Source organism: Epinephelus lanceolatus, chromosome 12 (assembly GCF_041903045.1).
Source record: "Epinephelus lanceolatus isolate andai-2023 chromosome 12, ASM4190304v1, whole genome shotgun sequence".
NCBI classification, from domain to species: Eukaryota; Metazoa; Chordata; class Actinopteri; order Perciformes; family Serranidae; genus Epinephelus; species Epinephelus lanceolatus.
Genome location: NC_135745.1, coordinates 32819057 through 32838859, shown reverse-complemented (window position 1 = coordinate 32838859; position 19803 = coordinate 32819057). Strand labels below are relative to the sequence as shown.

The following is a 19803-nucleotide window of genomic DNA, read 5'->3' as shown; positions in this document are numbered from 1 at the left end:
TTTCAACAGCTAGAGAGGAACACAGCGATAGCGTCATCATGTAGATCTCACTCACTCAAACCACTTCCTGTGCAGAGGCCTAGGGGCAGTTAGAGGGGGTTTGTATGTATGTGTCTCTATAGACGTGTGTGTGTATTTTAGAGCTAAGTAGGGGGCAAATTTAGGGCAGCGTATGCAGTAATTTTCCATTTTTAGGCAGCAGCAGGAAAGCAGAAAAGCAAACACCTCTGTTTCTGTCTCCAGCTCATTCTCTCTCTCTTTCACAATCTGTCTTTTATCGGAGCATGAGATCTCTAGAGATGGGCGTACCTCAACCCAAAATTTCTAGCTTTGACACACACCCTCACAGGTTTGGCTGTGTGTGTTTTTTTTATTATTTCTGTTTGTGTTCTGCCCCTGCAGACATTGGTGACTCGTGGTCATTGGCAGTGTGTGAACAGGGCAGGGTTAGGATGAGGACAGCATGTGTGAGTCGACTCAGAGAACAGTGTTTACAGGCAGATGTGGACAGAGGAACATTGTGAAGCCCAGGCTGAACTCTCCCCAAGTTTCCTCACAATGTGCTAACGCCTGTGCATGTGTGTGAGTGATTTTCAAAATTACAGGCCAAATTAAGTCATTCTTGTTTATTAAATCACGAGTACTGTTTTCATGGTTTTGGACATCATTCCTATCGATGGAGATTTCCACCATCATTGTCTTCAATCTCCTGGGATCTTCCAAGAAACACGCGCACTCACATGCTCGTACAGGTTTTAAATAAACCTAGTTTAGACAAACTGAGTAGGGAGAGAAAACAAAGGTGTTAAAATGAATACCCAAACCATATGTTGTAACCATCCATCCCAGTTTATAGACCCACCTCCCAGTTCAGCTTTGGTGCACCATGCTTGTCGTAGTTGTGTGCACACCATAGACTGTAAATATAATGGACGTAGCTACTGTGACGTCACCCATTGGTTTGATGACTCAGGTTTGGCATTTTGGCCGCCACCATCTTGTTTCTTTGGAGCCAGAAGTGACCATATTTGGATGGGAGGTTGGAGGTTTTGGAGGAGCAATGAGTGGATCTGATTTATAGACAATAGTGACACCTAGCAGACAGCCTGACACTCACAGCGACCCAACCCTTAATAATGCTAACTTTAAGCCTTGATAAAATGTAAATGGGTGAGTTATATATAAATTCATCCCCCATACAGTTGTCACTAATAAGGATATTAGCTATGGAGACCAAAACTCTTTTTCCTATCAGGCTGTAAACATGTTTATTTCTGTTGTAAATTTGGGCATTTTAACATGGTTGCCTATTGGGATTCATTTTTCAGCCCCGGAGGCTGCCGCTTGGTGCGCACACAACTTTCCAATGCAGGAAGTGATTATGGCCAACAATTCTTATGCGCTCATTTTCGGTTTTGCCTAAAGAAGCAGCTACACTGTTGGCTTTTTTTACAACTTGTGATCACCTGAATGCTCATTTATTTCCCCGTTGAACTTAGTTGAATTTATGTTGCATTGTTTTTTAGATGTCAAATATTTATTTAAATGTTAACCAATAGAAATGGTGGTCAAAGCTATGAAAAGAAGCCCCAAGGTGCAAGATACTGAAACACAAATGTTCTCCTGACTATCTAGATGTCGCAGGCCCCCCTCAGTTTGACACGGTGACCACATGTCGACATTCACTGACAACACAGTACAGCTTTTCTCTACAGGCGGAGGGCTCTAGATACGTATGTTTAAACTGACGTTCACGCTGAGGTAAAGGTCAGCTACTGGAAAGGAGTAGCTGGCAGAAAAATGGAGGCTTTTTGAGGGAACCAAGGGGCCTATTTTCGTAGTTTGGACTCATTTTCCACTAGGACTTGTGTATTAATGGAGATGGGTGATACTTTTTTTAACCGTGCGCCCCATTTTTTCCATTGGTAATGAAAAACAGAGCAGGTCTCTGAAACCCACAGTGGAAACAGTAGGAGAGAGAGAGAGAGAGAGAGAGAGAGAGAGAGAGAGTTTAAAAAAGGATAGAGGAAATTAGAAGCGAAAGCTGTTAGCTGCACATATACGCCAGAAGATAAGACCTAAAATACAAACGCATAGGCAGTGACACATTCACCACATCGTTAAGGTTTTCCTCTTACATAGACCCACAAATCCACACACACTGAAAAATCACATGTCCTACTCTACTTTCACACACGTTCAGCGGTTGAAATAGGACAAATTCTCAATTTAGTTGTGTAACATGAAGCCACATCATGCCCCATTACTAGTCCTGCACCCCCTACACCCACAACGCACACACACACATACACACACACACACTGCACCCACACACTTTCTGCCCATGAGAGAGGATCGGCCTTCTTCTTGAGAAGTGTATAATTAGAACAGGTCTCACATGATCACCAGTGCATAGCTGAGCAGGTCACACCCAAACCCAGTCATTTTCCCAACAGCCACTCTCTCTCTCTTTTTCTTTCTCTCTGGCCTCCTTTTTACATGGTGAACACACACACACACACACACACACACACACACATACACACACAGATAGTCTCACACACAAAAAACATGTGTCCTGCACTAAACCATGCTTGTACAGTCCATGCTGTGGGACTCAGAGCAGGGATTATATTTGTACCAGAAATAGCAAAAAGAGTTAAAACACCATTTTTCATGGGAAGATGTTCATGGCAGTAATCAGATGTGGATCATATACCCCCGAGCAAGACAATCAATCAGAACCAAGTTTTCATCTAGGCCACAGAATTTAAACCAATTTGTGGTTTGTGTGCGATGTGTGTGTGTATGTGTTCATGCACATACAATATGCATGTGTGGGTGTTCACTGGCCTTAAACTTAGGCCTTAACCTCAGAGCGCAGCGCTTTCCGTTGCCTGTGTATCTGGTTGGTGCAGCACAGACAGCTTAGCAATGTCAGAGCGGGGTAAATATTTGGAGAAGGATAGTGGCTGCCAGAACTCCCTGATTTAAAGTCAGCTTTGTAACTTTGTCTATTAATGATTAACGTCTAAGCAGACAGGCTAGGTAAGATATGCTGATTCTAAATCTGTATAAACGGTTCGTATTTACAGCTAAATATTAAGATCTGCTCTGATGTAAATGCAAACAGAATAACCGATGAGGCAGGTGTGAAAGTGTGGTGCAGCATATGCTCCTTTGAGCTTCAGCGTGTCTGACAAAACTACAGGAAGAAGAGTTTAAAAGGTACATGATGTGTTGAGGAAGTAACCTACTTTTAACCTTCAGTAGTTGTAATCACTCGAGTTCTCTGCTTGCTTCACTAAAGCATTCCTAATCAGATTGCCGTATAATAGTCAGCTCAGGTTGCAGCAGCAAGCCAACTAATGCCTCCCTCATTAGTTTATACTAGAATGAGTCTGAAATAATATAGAGTGCTCTCTACAGTAAATGAACTGTAACACTGCAGCTCTACCCCACCCACACAGAGGTAAACTGCCAGCTTATTTCAAGTGCTGTACCATCCCATTTTCATTTGATGCAAGCCTATTCTAGTCCGCGTTGCTTGTTTTCATTCTCCGCCCATCTTGGTAGCTACTTGATTTCCCGCTCAGTCTGGTTTTTGCCTCATTTACTCCAGGCCACACCCATCCCTGGACTGGGTGGTTCACATCACACCCTGTCAGACCCATATACCCACACACACAAACACACTCATAAACTTATGTGGCATGAGTTTAGGGTCTGCAGTGGTATTACCAGTCAACCTTGTTTGAGCAGCAGCAGGTCCTTGTTTACCCCCCAACACTGCTGTCAGTGGCATAAAAAAGGAGTGGTAACCGTCAACCGTAGAGAACAGTTTGGATACACATTCACACAGCATAGACCTTGTACTTTGTATACCTGCCAGTGTGACACACCCACTGTCATGTCTGAGAGAAAGAGATCAAGTGTGCGCACATGCACATGTGCGTGTGTGTGTTGTATCTGTATTAGTAGTGCTGTTGCAGCGGGTTTCTTTGTGTTACCACACTGGTCTGAGCCAAGATTACATTCCTGCAGAGCAGAGGGCGGGCAAATACCTCTTATTTATCTCTCTCTGTGTCTCTATCTCTCTGTCTCTCTTGCTGTCTGTGTCTCTATCTGTCTTTCCTCTCATGTTGCTGACCATATTTTGACAGCATGTTTATGTTCAGTGGTTAGATGGAACAGTCAGGCTAAACACACACACACATGCGCTGAGAGGTGGCTGGCCAGACAGACATGTGGGGTAAATATTAGCTGCGTTGCTAGTCGACAGTGTTTTTTATGATTTTAAACACACTATCCAGCCAGTCTCTGGGCAGTAAAATCAACACGTCATGTTTTGTGTGTGTGTGTCTGTGTGTGTATAAGCACATGGTTATGAGTTCAGAAGGCTAATGTATATTTGACAGTGTTGTCACAAACTGCACATGGCCATGTATAGGCAGCAGTTGTCATTTATGTAGCCAGTGACAAAAACCATAGCAGCAGAGTTTAGTTTAAGTGTGTCATTTATCTCAGTATAGTTTTATTTTAATCCTAGCTTAAAGCCCATTTTAAAATTCCTATGTTGTTATGATATGCATGTCTTGAAAGTGCTTTTAGTTGTCGAAGGACTGGAAAAGCGCTATACAGGTGCAAGTCCATTACTATTTAACAAAAAAAAGTTTTATGTTTTTTTTTTTTTCTGGATGCTACAACCGGTGTTCCTGTGGATCCGTAAAAGGTCTTAAAAGGCAATTAATTAATTAACCTAAAAATACAGCTTTAATTAGTATTAAAATATTTAAAATCAAATCTGTAAAGTCTTAAAATTGCTAAGACATGGGAAGTAGGATTTTATGATTTTTTTTTCTGACGTTGGATTGTAACATCTTGAAATAATTGGTAACATCTATGTTATTTATTTATTATTTTTTAAAGAATTTATTAAATGCTTCTCACATTAATGTCACAGAGATCAAAAAAGTTTATGCAAAAAGTTCTTCAGACTCGAAAATCTATTAAGTGGAATACCACATACAGAGTGAGAAGCAAATAATCACAAAGAAAACTCGTCTCTATTTTTTGTTATTGTAATATTGGTCTTAAGTTTTATTCCAAGTGGCATTTAGACAGGCTTAAAAAGGCTTAAAGTGAACTTGCTTTAAGCTGTGGGAACCCTGTCCAACACATAATAAACACAAGTGGGAATAATAAATAAACCTGTGAGGAAATAATTAGACACGTTAAACTGTCTACAGTATATGACATAAACAGATTAAACTCCCTCCGCGGATTGTTGTCTAAATAGCTCTGTGCCACATTCAGACACAACCCCACTGCACTGTTTATCTGCACAAAAGCCGCAGATGGGCGTGTGGAATCCAAAGCCACTTCTAGACGTGTGATCCTCACATTGCTTGCTTCACTGGCTTCTCGCCAAAAGTTACAAGCTCAAAGACGAGACTGAGGGAAAAAAAGGAAATAGGACACCTGTGCAGAGTGTTATAATGTCAGCGTCTGACCAAGACAAATGTGTTATCGGGATGAAAGTTTTGTCACATCTCTGATCAGCAAGGTTTGTTTTCAGGAGCACCGTGCTCATCTCAAGTCGGGGTACTGCAGTGAAGCTATAGTTCAGACAGACATTTTCCTGGATCCATATGGGCTCCTCTCCTCTGCAGTCAGCGCACGGGATCTCCATCCTAATTGGATTTTTAATGAGATATCTGTGGGTGCATCCACAATGAAAAATTCTCTGCTTTAAATTAACAAGTCTAGGATTCAGTCATCCATAACATTCGGCTTTTACTAGAAGAGAGCTATTCATATCACAGTGTCATCTGTTTGGCTGTGCTCAGTCTCCTCTGATTAAAATGAGCAGGTTTCACTTGATAAGAGCTGAGTCACATTGCAGGGGCTTTTATTTCACTAAGTAGGATCTTTTACATCTCCGTGTCCTGGTGTTGAGGGGTTTTTTCTTTCGTATGTCTCACTTTTATGCTAGAGCAATTTGTGTTTGGACCAGTCTAATCCAGGCCTTCACACACAGACACTCACAGACACATACACAGAGACATTCTTTGGTCTGCTCATTCCATGGTGTGTGCATCCTTGTCAGATCAGTTTGGCTGCACGTCTTCTCTGTGAGCTTATGTGACGGAAGATCAGCGACAACAGCCTGTCTTTTCTTCTCAGTGTCAGCCGTCCCTGTCCCTCCATCACAGTGGGCCTCTTTATAACACCACTGATACAATGATGAATTCTCTCGCCTCTCTGTCTCTCTCTTCAACATACAGACATACCATAAAACCTCACATAGCCTGAGGGTTTGTTTGCTTCACCAGTTAACAAACATTGACAGATCAAAGCTGAGATTGCGGCTCTACATAATTTTAAACTCGAACAACATGCATGCACACACAGGTACTGGTGATGTCACTCGGTTTGTATTGATGGATTCCAGGAGTTTATTGGATAAAATGTATAAAATGGGATTACAAGCAACTATTAAAGGCAGGAAACTACATCAGAGCAAACATTAACATTTATTTAAACTTTTACACAAATTAAAAGCTATTTATATCCATACACACTGTAGAAAGGAATGAGCCCTCATCAAGCCTAATTTTTAAACCAGTTTTGCAAAGGCGTAGCTTCTTAATGCTTGTGACAAAGGAATTTCAAGTCAGATGTTATGGTTGGCTCCGTCCTGCAGACATAAGCATGAAAACATTTCTGTCTTTACCAGAAATGACCCCTATGTGGAACTTAATTTTAAACTCAGGTGGAGAGCCCAAAGTTTTCAATATAACTGCATCTCACTGAATTAAAAAAAAGATGTATAAGGAAAATAAATGCAGCCACTTACATCTAAAATACATCTATTTTCATTTAGTAAAATGGCATTGCAATTAAAACTTTTAACACAGAGATTGTGCTATAGGGCCACTACGAAGTCCCTACTTTATGCCACCTTTGCATTTTTACACAGCACCAAACCATGGCAGAATCATGCAGCTCCAATGTGTGATTTTAGACTGCATGCCGACATCATGGAAGCAAAAGAGGCGTTGACAGGCGTGATACCTCTAGTGTGACATGTAACATACACGTTGGCAGCACTTTCTAAACAATAACTATTATTTACCATCTTTGTCAATATAGTGGCTTATCTCGTCCTCTGCTCGGACTTTTGGGACATTGTTTTCCCAAATTGTGGACATTTTCGGCCGCTGTTCTTCTTCTTTGAGCTAGCTGCTAACTGCTAACAGCTACCTTTTAATTCTCCTGCAGTGGGCTGCACATTTAATGCATCATCAAAACATCACACAAGTGCTACCCATGATCCCATCCTGCTGGCTGTCCTGTTAACACAGACGTTGTTTCGACATTGTTACTACCTCTGATGCCACTTTAAAGGCAAGGCAACTCTGTCCCCCCATTCAGCGATTGTACCTTTTCTACAGAACAGCAAGGCGGCATAACGGTGGTAAACTCCTGCCTTGAAGAGGCAGTGTAAAAGGGGCTACTGACTACAACAGAGGACGAAAAGGTGTATCAGTTTACAGTGCAGCCAAACAAACTCACATTGCTTTATTAAAGAAAATATTACAGAAAACAGCGGTTTTATTGCTTGTGGTTTTGAGGCTAACGGCACTGAAAAACACCTAGCGTTTCCAAGATTACATGCATGCATGATTTTCCTGTGAATCCCCTGTTTTTAGATAGGCAGTTTAAATCCAGCACAGGAATGGCAGACTCCGCCACCAATAATTAAAAATCAAAAATGTTTGGATGTGAATTGATGTAATTGCAGATATCATAGGTCAAACAAAATTAGTATTAAAAATGGGGTTTGTTCTCAAGGGAATCTAAGGGACTTTAAAGCTCCTTCAAAATAAAACTGAATATTATAAGGTGAAATAGTTTTAGTCTCAATGTACCTTCAGCCTAAAAACTGATTTTGCTTTTCCTAATTACCTCTATCCATCCCCGTCTCAAACTTTCTGTTTCTCCCTCTTTCTTGTCGACTTTTTCATTACCTCTTACAGTCACACAGCCAGTCAGTCAGCGCAGCCATTATCCTCCCATTAGACAGGTGAGAGTGGAGAAGAGGAGCTTGAGGGCACAGCCACTCACTTAGACTCAGCTCTCTCAACACCTTTTCACGCCGCTCCTCCCTCTCGCCAGCTGTTAGGTCCATCAGTCAACTATACCCTGCCCCCTTATCTCTACGTTGATGCCAAAACATGAACGAGAAGCTACACGGTGAAATGCCCGCTGGTGGTGAAAGGCACGAAAACGTGAGGCAACAAGGAAAAGCATAGCTGATAGCTGTCCATCTGCTTTTTACTTGCTCAATTGCTCTTTCTGTGTCCAACTTGGTTTTTTTTGTTAAAGTGCATTCCTTCCCAGAATCACAGTGTCTGGGCCTGTCAAACCCAAGGCATTGGTCTTAATTACTTTCCTTTTTTGCTGATTGCAGCAGACTCATTGTACAAAGTTTTTATTTAACATTGAGCTCAAACTCTGGGAAGTGAAACAAGTGAGGAGGAAACACATCACCAGCACACTCACAGATGTCACAGATGATGTCTCCATTTTGGCTAGTCATGATCCATCATGTGTCCTTGTTTTTTGATCTGAAACAGGGGCACCACCTGAGGTCCAATTAGTGTTAGCCCTGATTAGTTTCGTGTGACATGAATGGACTGCTGGGCTCTCTGTTTACACTCCCTCACACTGCACTGCATCCTCATTGTCTATTACTCATACTGGCACCTGGTAGATAATATGCTAATCTATATCTTATGAGTACTGGTAGCACTTGCATTAGCATTACTTGTATTTACATGATGCTGGACTGGACTTTGGGCTGATTTGTTGGTCAGATATGATTGGTTGTTGTAGCTATTCTCACTTGACTCACTCTTAATTCAGACTCTTTATTTATTGGAAAAGAGTACATTTATTTTGGTGAGAAACTTGCCCTTATACAGGGTCTCTACATGTATTAAATTTAAGACCTTTTTCATACCACTTCAGATTAAATTTAAGAGGACATGTCAGTGAATATTCTCAGTCATCCAAGTCATGGTTAAAAAGTGCTATATTGTAGGCAACTGGACTTGCTTGCGTTTCTTGAAGACGTTTCACCTCTCAGCCAAGAACATCAGAACTGAAGAAGCGTCTTGGATGAGAGTCGAAATTTCTTCAAGGAACGTCCAGTTACCTACGATGTAGCACTTAAGATTGCGAAGGAAATGCACGCCAAAAGTAAAACAAGCTCTTTCCAAGTAAACACATTGACGTCAGTTCAAAATTAACAGTAAGGTAAAATGACACTGATGACATCTGCATCTGCACAGAAAGAGTAAACTAAACAGCAGGCTTGCTAGCAAGACCGAAGTTTAATGATGCATATTTATTGCATGATCTAAATGCATAGAGGAGGGTGAAAATAGGGGCATTGTGTGCACGCAGGTGTTGTGTTTAAGTCTGTTCCCCTGTTGAATAGTATTTCCCTCTGGTTAAAATGATGTTTCCTGAAGTGCCAACATCAGAAATCCACACAGTCATGGGACTAAAAAACATTTAAAACCCATCCAATCTGAATTTAACACAGTTTAATACTTTTTAAGGACCTGTGGCCACCGAGGGATTGAAAAGGAAAGAATAAACTCATTCCACTTGATGCTTTTCCTGCCTTATTATAGCACATTAATACAGGTAAAGAATTTGTGGAGCAAGAAACAAGCCTCAGAAATAAATTGAATCATCCTATTCCACTGTCGGTTTTATTTCTCACTTTTCAAGAGGGAATCAATTTGAGGAGTTAACGTGAGGCAAAATCTCTTCTTGAAAGGCAATGAGAAAGAGACAGAAAGAGAGTGAAAGCATCCTGCTTGTGCTAGTGCCAAGTTCGACAGAGATAATCGCACGCAGAAACAGGATTAGGCCAGTTGACAGTGGGATTAGAGCTGTGGATAGGATTACAGTCTGTGAAATCAGATTAGCACAATACATGACAGATTAAATCTGTTAGTGCTGCAAACCAAATTAATCATCTGCCCGGTGGTTATTACTCCACTATTGATGGGAGACTTTTTGCGAGTGTTCCTGCGATCCAGGTGTCACAAAACAGAGAGGGAAATGAACCCTGTGCAGATGATGGAGGTAGTGGTGAGGGTTAGAGAGGGAGAACAGACGGCCGGGATCAAAGAACAGCGTATGAAAGAGAAAAGGAGTAGTGACATGCCTCTAAACTTTCTCAGCTTTTGAAGTTTTTTAGATGCATTGCTAAGCTGCCACTCGGAAGAGGTGGAAACAAGGGTGTAGTCTGCATGAAAGAGATGAGAAAGATCGGGAAGGCATACAGTACACTTTTCTTATCTTGGTCAAAGGATTTTTTTTATTCTGTGTGCCTGTGTTACTTTTGATTTATATGATCACTTTTCTTTTTCCTTTTTTCTTATCTGTCTAACAAATGTGATTCGTAGTGCTATGTAGGGCTGTTATGGCAGCCTAATCCTCATCTTAAAACATATTAGTAGCTTTAATGATTTTAATAAATACACTATTAATGTCCATGTGGTGGAGAGTCATATAAGTTCATTTGCTGTTGATGTAGATGTTCTGCTAAGGCACAAAAAGCAGTGTTTAATCATTAGTATTGCATGTCATTCGCATTACTCATCTTTCAAGTTTCGAAATGGCTGATTGAGATACATGTCAGACTTTGATCCTCAGCCGGAGAGGCCCCCAGACACCGAGAAAGAGCGCACCTCAGTCATGTCAGAAACAATAGTGTCGTTACTGACGCCTCGCCGCCACCCGGACCTTGTGATTTCTGCGCAATGACTCCTCTTTCTGTCTCCCACTGGGAAGCGGAGCTCGGAGATGATTAAATGAACGTTCCCAGGCCTCCTCACGCACTCACACTGCGAGTACTGGATGGCTTTCATAAAGTGCTTCAGCTCAAATCGATACCTGCGAGATTGCTCTGTTATTACTGATAATGAAAAGTACGGAACTAACCTTGTTATTCCTAACGGAAGGAGAGGCAGCGCTGCATTGAACAGAGACTGTGGAGAAAACAGCGGTGTAAATAAAGTCACATGAAAGCGTGTTTGTGTGATAAGATATAAAGAGATAGCGAGAGAGGGGGGCATGTCAGGAGAAAAACAGAGAGGTCTAAGTTTGGATCCAGGGCTCCTGTGTACGTGACATCTGACCTGAGGCATTTCTGAGAACCAACACCCTCTCAAGTGTGAATAACTCATTGCTGTGTGTGTGTCTCTCTGTTTGTGTCTGTATAAATAGTGAGGTTTGTCCGGCTACCACTGTGTCTAATGCATATGAGTATTTATACTGGAACATTAACTGTCATCTCCAGTTTGCGCAGCATTTCTTTAAATTATGTCCGAAAACTTAAAAAATCCACTCAAACTTTCTGTCCACAGAATCGTACATTTATTTGGCTGACCTTATCACTCTCTGTGTGGTCTGTGTGTCGTAGCCTATAATCCTTTTCTCTCCGTCGTTGTTTGGTGAGGGTGGTAATGCGTCATCGGGGGCATACTGTAACTATTATCATAGATTAACACTCCCTCCCTCCTCCATATCTCAATAAGCTCCACAGGTCACATAAACTCCCTGACCACTAAGCTGTGCAGCATGGATCACAGTGTACACTGAGTCCCAGCAGGGAGATATAGAGACATAATCACAAAGGTATGAATGTGTGTTCATGGTCTGATATAGAAATGCAAGTCACAGCAAGATGCAACGCCGCATCACGTTAAGACTGTGCAGATCTCTAATGTCTTCTTTGCCCTCTTTAAAAACTTTACTGCTAATTTAATGCAGAATTAAGTGGCTAAAAACAAAAAGAAAATCAATTGTACCTTACTGTAAAAGGGTGTTATCGATTGTGAATTGCTCCTTGCTTTTGGTGGCTCAATACTTGCAAACACACAAACAGTAAGACCACGCCAGCACGTCTGAATATTCTCGGCCCAGTGATTTGCATGCTGCCTCACTGACCTCTCAGGAAATTCCGGTGCAATGTTAAGACGATCTGCACATCGTCAGATTATTGACTGGCTTGATATGTTTTATATTTCATGCCATATCTGAGCGCACAGTAGACAAAGAGACCAACCGCCGAGCTCGGCCCTTTGAGTCTCTGCTGCTCTCCAGCAAAACAAAGCTTCATTCACAGTGCGTGCAAGGAGAAAGGGCTTTCATCTCTTGCATATGTTTAGACAGAAGTCACTGGAACGCAGGGCAGAGAACAGGGTAACTTCACACCACAAAGCAGCACAATTGAGTCTCACACCCGAACATGGCACCACAACACGGGGGCATCAAACATGCGAGGGAAAGTAGGTTTGGATACATTGTAACTGCGTGATATGATCAACATTATGACATTCAGGACACATATGCAGAGGCGATGCTTCAGATTAGTGATATTAAACAGACAAACACTAGCTGTATATTAGTGTGACAAAAATGATTTTCCAAGTGAGAATTTGAACTTTGAAGCCCATAGGAAATTTAGATTGATCACCATAAGATAGGTCTGAGGGGTCTTGAGACATTTTACAAGACAGGAAAGAAAAATACTATATTTCTGCTATACAAAATTGTGTTACTTTTTTGTTTAATTTTTGTGTTTATATGAAAAGCTAGGCAGCCCTACCTCTTCAGACCTCTAGGAATTATTCAAATAAAACAATCTGAGATGTTTCTCCATGTTCTGTTTTAACCCTGAGGTCAGTAAACAGACCTGTACCGGACCACCCGAGAGGTCTGGACGGGTCAAAGTGTAGGTGCAGAACAAAAAAGGTATTTTGGCCCTCAGTCATTCAGCGCTCTATAAACTGACAGTACTGAGGGGTTGCATGTCAAAAACGCTGGGAACCACTGGTGTATTGGGCGTATTTTACTCTGACCCTTAAGTAGAGGCAAGTTTTTCTTCACCTTTCCACTGCCTCACTCTCCCTTTCTTGCACACACATGCGCATGAACACATCTTGCTGCATGCCTCATCTCTCCTCAAAAGGATGGGATGCAGCCCCACCCAGCATTCTTTACACATTGGTTCATTGTTTGTTTAAATCCCGTACAGTCACAAAAGCAGGGAGTGTGTCTACAGGCGAGAGGCAGAGGGTTAGAGGAGAGAGCGATCAGGGTGGGACATGTTATTACAACTTATCATCAATCAGACTGCACGGTAGCCAGTGGGATTATTGTTCCCTGTTCTGCCTGGAGTTTGGCAAGTCTGATCTCACCAGGAGAAACACAGACCCCCACTAATAATACAAAACACAGCCTGGACTGAACTTAAAGGAGGAGGGGAAGTTCACTTGTGCAGCCGGAGAAAAGCAAGGCTCGCTTTGCTAAAGAGTTTGAAATATAACAACACAATATATATCATTACATTTTTAAAGAGCTTGATAATAAATTGGATTCATCCTTAATGACCTTTTTAAATAGCTGTAAAAAATATATATCAGGTTGTTACATGAAGTTATTTTTTGTGATCCATCATCCGCTCTTCTGTTATCATAAGTATATATGACAAGCAAATACTAAGTACAGTATTTTACAAAATGTGATCTGAAACATTTATTAGTAATCAATAGTTAGTAATGTATGTATGTTGCTCTCTCTAATGTATTTTAGTTTTGTCATTTTGGAATTGTGGCCCTTGATGAAACAAAAAGAATTTAAGAATTTAGAATTTATTTCATACTGCATAAAGTAATAGGAACATAATGTATTCATTTACAAATTCATGTAGATAAAGTCACAGCCTCTCACAGAAAATGCCAGATACTTAAATAGTACAATGCAAAACATTACAATAAAGTAAATTAACCTAACTTAGACACTTCTGTAGTCCAAAAAAGGTGCCGGCTGAGGCTACAGCTAATAACACCTACCCTTTTAACACATTGTAAAACAAACCAAAACAATGTGGTCAGCATCTATTATAATGAAATACTTGTTGTCATGCTTAGCATGGTAGCAGCTCTGAAAAAAACATTCCTGACACACACTTTGGATGCAGTGGCGTCCCAAAGGGGGGGCCAGGGAGGGCCATGACCACCATGATACAAATGCTCAGGGTCAGCCTGCACTGACAGCGAGGAATCATATAATGACGTGGACAAATTGCTCCAAAACTTATTTCCAATTCCTGGCATAAGCACAGAAACAATTTTAAAAAATTCCACACACTCTGGCTCCCTTAAGTGCAATTTATTAGCACATCCACAGGTGATGTTTTGGCACAGAGCAATGACAGATCTGTTTATTTACATTCTCATCAGCTTTTTTCTCACTGTGCTATGAAAAATGAGATTTTCATCCTTCTATGGGTCTCCATAGCCCCCCCACTGGTCCCTCCTGGTGAATATAATTAGAGGCTGATGTAACTGTACTTACAAAATGGTGGCACACTTATTTTTTAAGTTAGCCCAAAGGGAGTTGTATGTTTTGAAACTAGACAACCCAAGGCATCCATTGGTAACAGCCTCGTCGGCATGGCTTTGTTAGGGAGGGGGCTAAGTAACGCACCAAATCTGGGTTAAATTTTGGTGAGGGAACCACTGGCATGGCTGTGTTCATGTCTGTTGAACTCTCACCTCAAGATATCTGGATGAAAATTGGTTGTACTCACAGATCTCCTCTAAACTTGAGAGAGGTTGTTCCCAGTAAATGTTTTGTTCCTTACCATCAATAGTCTCCTTTAAATTAAAGCTGCATATTTGTCTTTATATGGAAAAGTAAAACCAGCCTATTTGAAGAACAGTTAATCACCTAGCATGTAGATACATAACACATTAAAACAGGATTGTTGTGGAGCTCAAAATGTTAACTGTACCTGTATTAGTCTATAAACTGAAAAATGAGAAATCAAGGTATTTTGCACACTGACAGAGTTTTCAACCTTTGCATTTCAACAGCAGAATCAAATTTCTGAAATTCAGTTCTGGCTTTTTGATTCTGAAGATTTTCAGTGGCTCCATGTGGCCACTCCTATTAAAAAAAATTCTGTGAATGCCACTGTTTGGTTGATGAAGACAAATATGTAACAACTCTCTGCTCATCAACCTGCAGTGACATGGGGGAATCAACTAATGATGTGGATGAATCGCTCTGAAGCTGCTCACTTTGTTGTTTTCCTCATTTCTGGCATAATCACGCAGCAGTGACAAATCAGTTTATTCACTATTAATCACATTCTCATCAGGTATTTTCTCACAGTGCCATGAAAAATACGATTTTAAACCTTCTATGGGTCTCCGTAGCACATCCAGTTTTCTATCTGCATAATTACCCTTAAATTGTGTTTGCCTAATGAGATAATGTAATTCTGTGTTCCAGTTTTGAAACCCTGATTGAGACAAAAAAGCCAGTCAGCGATAAGAGATGTTAAAGATGATGTCTTTATCATTTATCTGCAGTGAGAATCAGCTTTTTCGTGATGGTTGTATGAGCAGCACAGACACAAAAAAAGGCCAGGACACAGCAGGACAGAGAGAGGTGATGATTGGATGCCCTTTTCTCCTGGATTAGTTGCAGTTTCAGGGTCGGTTGTATCCGTAGTATTTTCTTTGCTTAGTTCCTGTTTCTGCCAGCAATGAGGAAGATTCCAGGAATCACTGTGTGGTTACAGCAGGAGTGTCTGGCTGCTCTGTTGCCGTGGACACCGTCTCTAGCTGCTCCTCAAGGCCGCTGATGTCACAATAACAGCCACAAACATGATGTGAGAGAGGCAGCGTCTTTCTTCTCCTTCTCTCCGTCTACATCTCCATTTCTTTCTCTCTCTGCTCGCTGCATGCGTTGACCCACATTAATCACTTCTTCTGCAAGTTCTAAAATTTCCCTGACGCAGCCCGGCTCTCACTACAGACTCACTATGTCTCTCTCCCTCTTCCACTTATGCAGCTTGACGTTGCCTCTTCTGGGACCTGATTCTTTATTCAAAATGGCTGCCAGTGTTAGTCGATGCTATCTTTCTTTCCATGATTCGACAGAACGGCAAACGTGCTAAAGTCAAAGCCACGTGTTTCCTTCTCAAACACTGCCCTCCCACCTTAACCCACACAGTAACTGCTGCAGTTGTGAATGTGGCGGTCGATGGGCCGGGTCATGCGGGGTGAACGCAACATGATCCTCCATGCCTCTGCAGCCCCCTCTGCACACACACACTCAAACTCACGTAACGCAAACACACACTCGCTCCACACGCTCTCACCCTCCCCTCACTGCATGCCATTGTCACTCTCTGGATGTGTGCTATTAGAACCTGCTTTCAGCTCCTCTCTGCTCACACACATGTGCAACACACTCGCCCACTTTCCACACACACACACACACACACACACACGCACACCTCTGAGTGTCTGAATGCCAGCTCAGCTCATGGTCATTCTTGGAAGTCAACTCCTTCACCTCAGCATGGAAAGTTATGCTTCTGTTGAATTTTACTTTAATCTTTTAACAGTGAACATAAATTCCTTTTGAATAGGTTTGTAAGTTTTATAAACATTATTCATTTCATCCTCGGGCTGTGACGGTACGGCTTTTTTCTTACCACGATGAAAAAGCGATCGTACTGTCACTGCGTTGCATTTTTCCAAACTTTAATAATCTGGTTTCTTGCCTGCATCCAGGCGCAGTCTCACTCCCTCTTCCTCCTCTTGCAGTTCTTGGACTCATTCAGCTAAAATTACATGCTATTACATGCTAGTGTGAGAGATTGTGATGGTCATTACAACCTCTGTAATATCTTCTATTCTTCTTCTTCTTCTTCAGACTTTTTTCTAGAAACATAAATGCCACTATAACGAGGGCTTGATTCATACTTGTTTTCATGTTTCCCTTACTATTACAGCGGCGTAGATGGATGATGACGTTTTGTTCTTGCATGTTGACATCGATGGACGTACATTGTAGTCTGCGATTCAGTAGGCGCTGTCATTGTACACTCTGCATACATCAGACTTGATGTTGGACCTAATTTTTCATATCCATGTTGCACAGTGTAACTTGAACTTAACTTAAAAGATTGCTAAAATTGAGGCTTTACATCCTGCACACAATTCCGAGTCCACTCACTGACCAGAGCAGCTCCAGTCTCCATCTTTGCCGTCTGTGGCACAGCAGTATTCTGTGTTGATAGGCTAGCACTCGTGATGTAATATTGCTGTGGGCTAGACATTGAGCAAGGCTACAAAGTGGTGACTGTGGAAAGAGGGGCCGCATCAGAGCCAATGTAGTGCATCTTTCAGTGACTGTATTATATCGACTTTAAAAAACGACAAAAAAACGTGACCGCGGCATTGCTGTGATGCGGTTATCGTCACAGCCTTATTCCATACTTCACAAAAAACTGTGATATATTCCATATCTGCTTGTATCTCTGATTCACTGAAGGTGTATCACTCACACTCTGAGGGGTCATTAAATCCAGATGTGCCATTTTTATAGCCATACATATGTGTCTGTGTGCGCTTTGTCTTTTGTTTGATACTCCATCAAAGGAAAATACCTCCTGCTTCACGTCGTTGAGGAGTTTGAATATAGACCTCCACTATCATCTAAAAGTAGGACGTAATATCTCACATCAGTTAACTCTTCACCCGAGCTATCACATGGAAGCAAACCAGTGACAAACTCTTCATCTGTGCTCTCCCCTCTGTTGCTGAGACAGTAGGAAAGATAACAGGCACACAGAGTAGAGGAGACATGGCTGTGGTCCCGCTCCATGGATTCTGCATTACTGTCACCTGCCTTGTGCAACACAATCCTCAGTGAATCACTTTAAAAGGAGCTCCAATGAGAACTTGAGATAGCAACTTCAGATAAGTGGACATAACAAAAATGTTTAAGAGCCCCCTCCCCCCTCCAGTGAAGTGTCCCCCTCTCTCTGCTCCTTATCCCCCACCCCCTTCCCCTCGCACCTGTCCGGTGCTCCAGTGTCAGTGAAAGTGAAGGAGATGGGAAAGGGGAATGAAGTCATGACGGGGTATAGGGATGAATCCCAGTGGGCACGGCTCTGTCAGCGAGGGAAAGCACAGGCTGACACAGTCAGCTCAGCTGTGTCGCAGGGCTGAAAGTAAATACACGTCTTTCTTAAACTGTGGACATGTTTGTGTGTGTGTGTTTGTCTCGTGTTTGCGTGACGTGTGTCTGCCACCTGTTATCCGAACATGACCCCCGACGTATACGCATTCTTGCTTGCATGAGAATGTGTGTGTGTGTGTGTGTCAGACATCTTCGTAGACTCCTCCTCTCCAGACTGAAGGTATAATTGGATACTCACAGCAGGCAGCAAAAAGGGATCCCTGTCTGAGATAATTATTCGAAGACTCTGAAGTGTGACCTCCGGGTGACTGCTGATACAATATATACACGGATCATATGAGGGGACGATATTTATAGTGTTACTTAGACATGTAGCTAAGATGGACGTCTGGAGAGCAGCAACAGTGTCCGTCACGACCTACTGGGGCTAGCACACACACAAACACACACACGTACACTTGTCCCTGCTGGGACTAACAGAAATAGCAAGCCATTAACAATTAGTGCAAGACTCAGCCCGGGCCTAATGAGAATTAGAGTGTCTGACATTGAGCATTTACACCATTTCAGATGTTAAGATGTTGCACGTAACAAAAACGTGACTGTCTGCCATTTTCATAGTGTAATGTCTTAATGCTCAATATGCTGTTTTAATTAGTCAGTACTGAGGGATAGCACAGACTGTTGGAGTACGATGAGATGAGAAAGGCCATGCCATAGATGTGGGAACAATGCTGGTTTGAGCTAAATGCTAACGTGAGTGACAGCAGTAACAGGCTGATGTTTAGCAGGTGTGGGTCGCTATGGCTCAGGTTGTTCTCTTATTGGAAGATCGGCGGTTTGACCGCATGTCAAAGTATCCTTGGGCAAGATACTGAACCCTGACTTGTGAGTGTGTGAATGCTTAACTGATGTTTAGCAGTTGGCACCTTGAATGGTAACCTTGGCCGCCAGTGTGTGAATGTGAGTGAATGTGTAGTGTAAAAGCACTTTGAGTGGTGAGAAGACTGCAAACGCACTATAAAAATTTAAGTCCATTTATCATGTTCACTATCTTAGTTTAGCAGGTTTGCATGCTAGCATTTGCTTCATTTGTTCAGACGTTTCGGACCAACATTGCCATCCATGGCTTAAAAGAATACCTCACCCCCCAAATTACCATTTGTTTGTCAAATCCTCACTCTGTGTTACATTGAATTCAGGTGAGCGAAGAATCCAAACATGAAAAAAAGAGCTTCATAAACTGAAGTAGAGGGGGTCTACGATTAACAACAGCAAAACTATATCAAAACATCAAACTCACACAACTCATAGTCGTATGCTCAGTAGTTCCCAAATACGTGCATTTTTCCTAAAATGGTGTTATTTAAAACACAAGGACAACTCGTGTGGATGCTCTGTTTTTGCAGACATGTTTTAAATGGTAATGTTTTAGCGAAAACGCATGTGTTTTGAAAGTACTGAGCAGACGACTGGCTAGATGAGACTTGGATTATACTGCATGAGTTGTGCGAGATTTTGTAAATGGATGTTGTGATCTAGTAGTCCCCTATGAAAAACAAAATTTCTTTACAAATTCAACATAACATGGGGCGAGTAATTGGCGTATAAATGATCATTTGGGGATGAAGCATTCTTTTTTCTTTGTTACTTTGTTTTTCTGTAAGAAACAAAGAACCTAAGGTCGTCATGGGTGTACATTTTTCA

The 19803-nt window shown here is 41.8% G+C and overlaps 1 protein-coding gene across 43 annotated transcripts in view; it reads left to right on the top strand.

The window, feature by feature from the left end:
* mbnl1 (muscleblind-like splicing regulator 1) overlaps positions 1-19803 on the top strand; it is a 57466-nt gene that overhangs the window by 24067 nt on the left and 13596 nt on the right. The gene's annotated exons all lie outside the window — the stretch shown is intronic.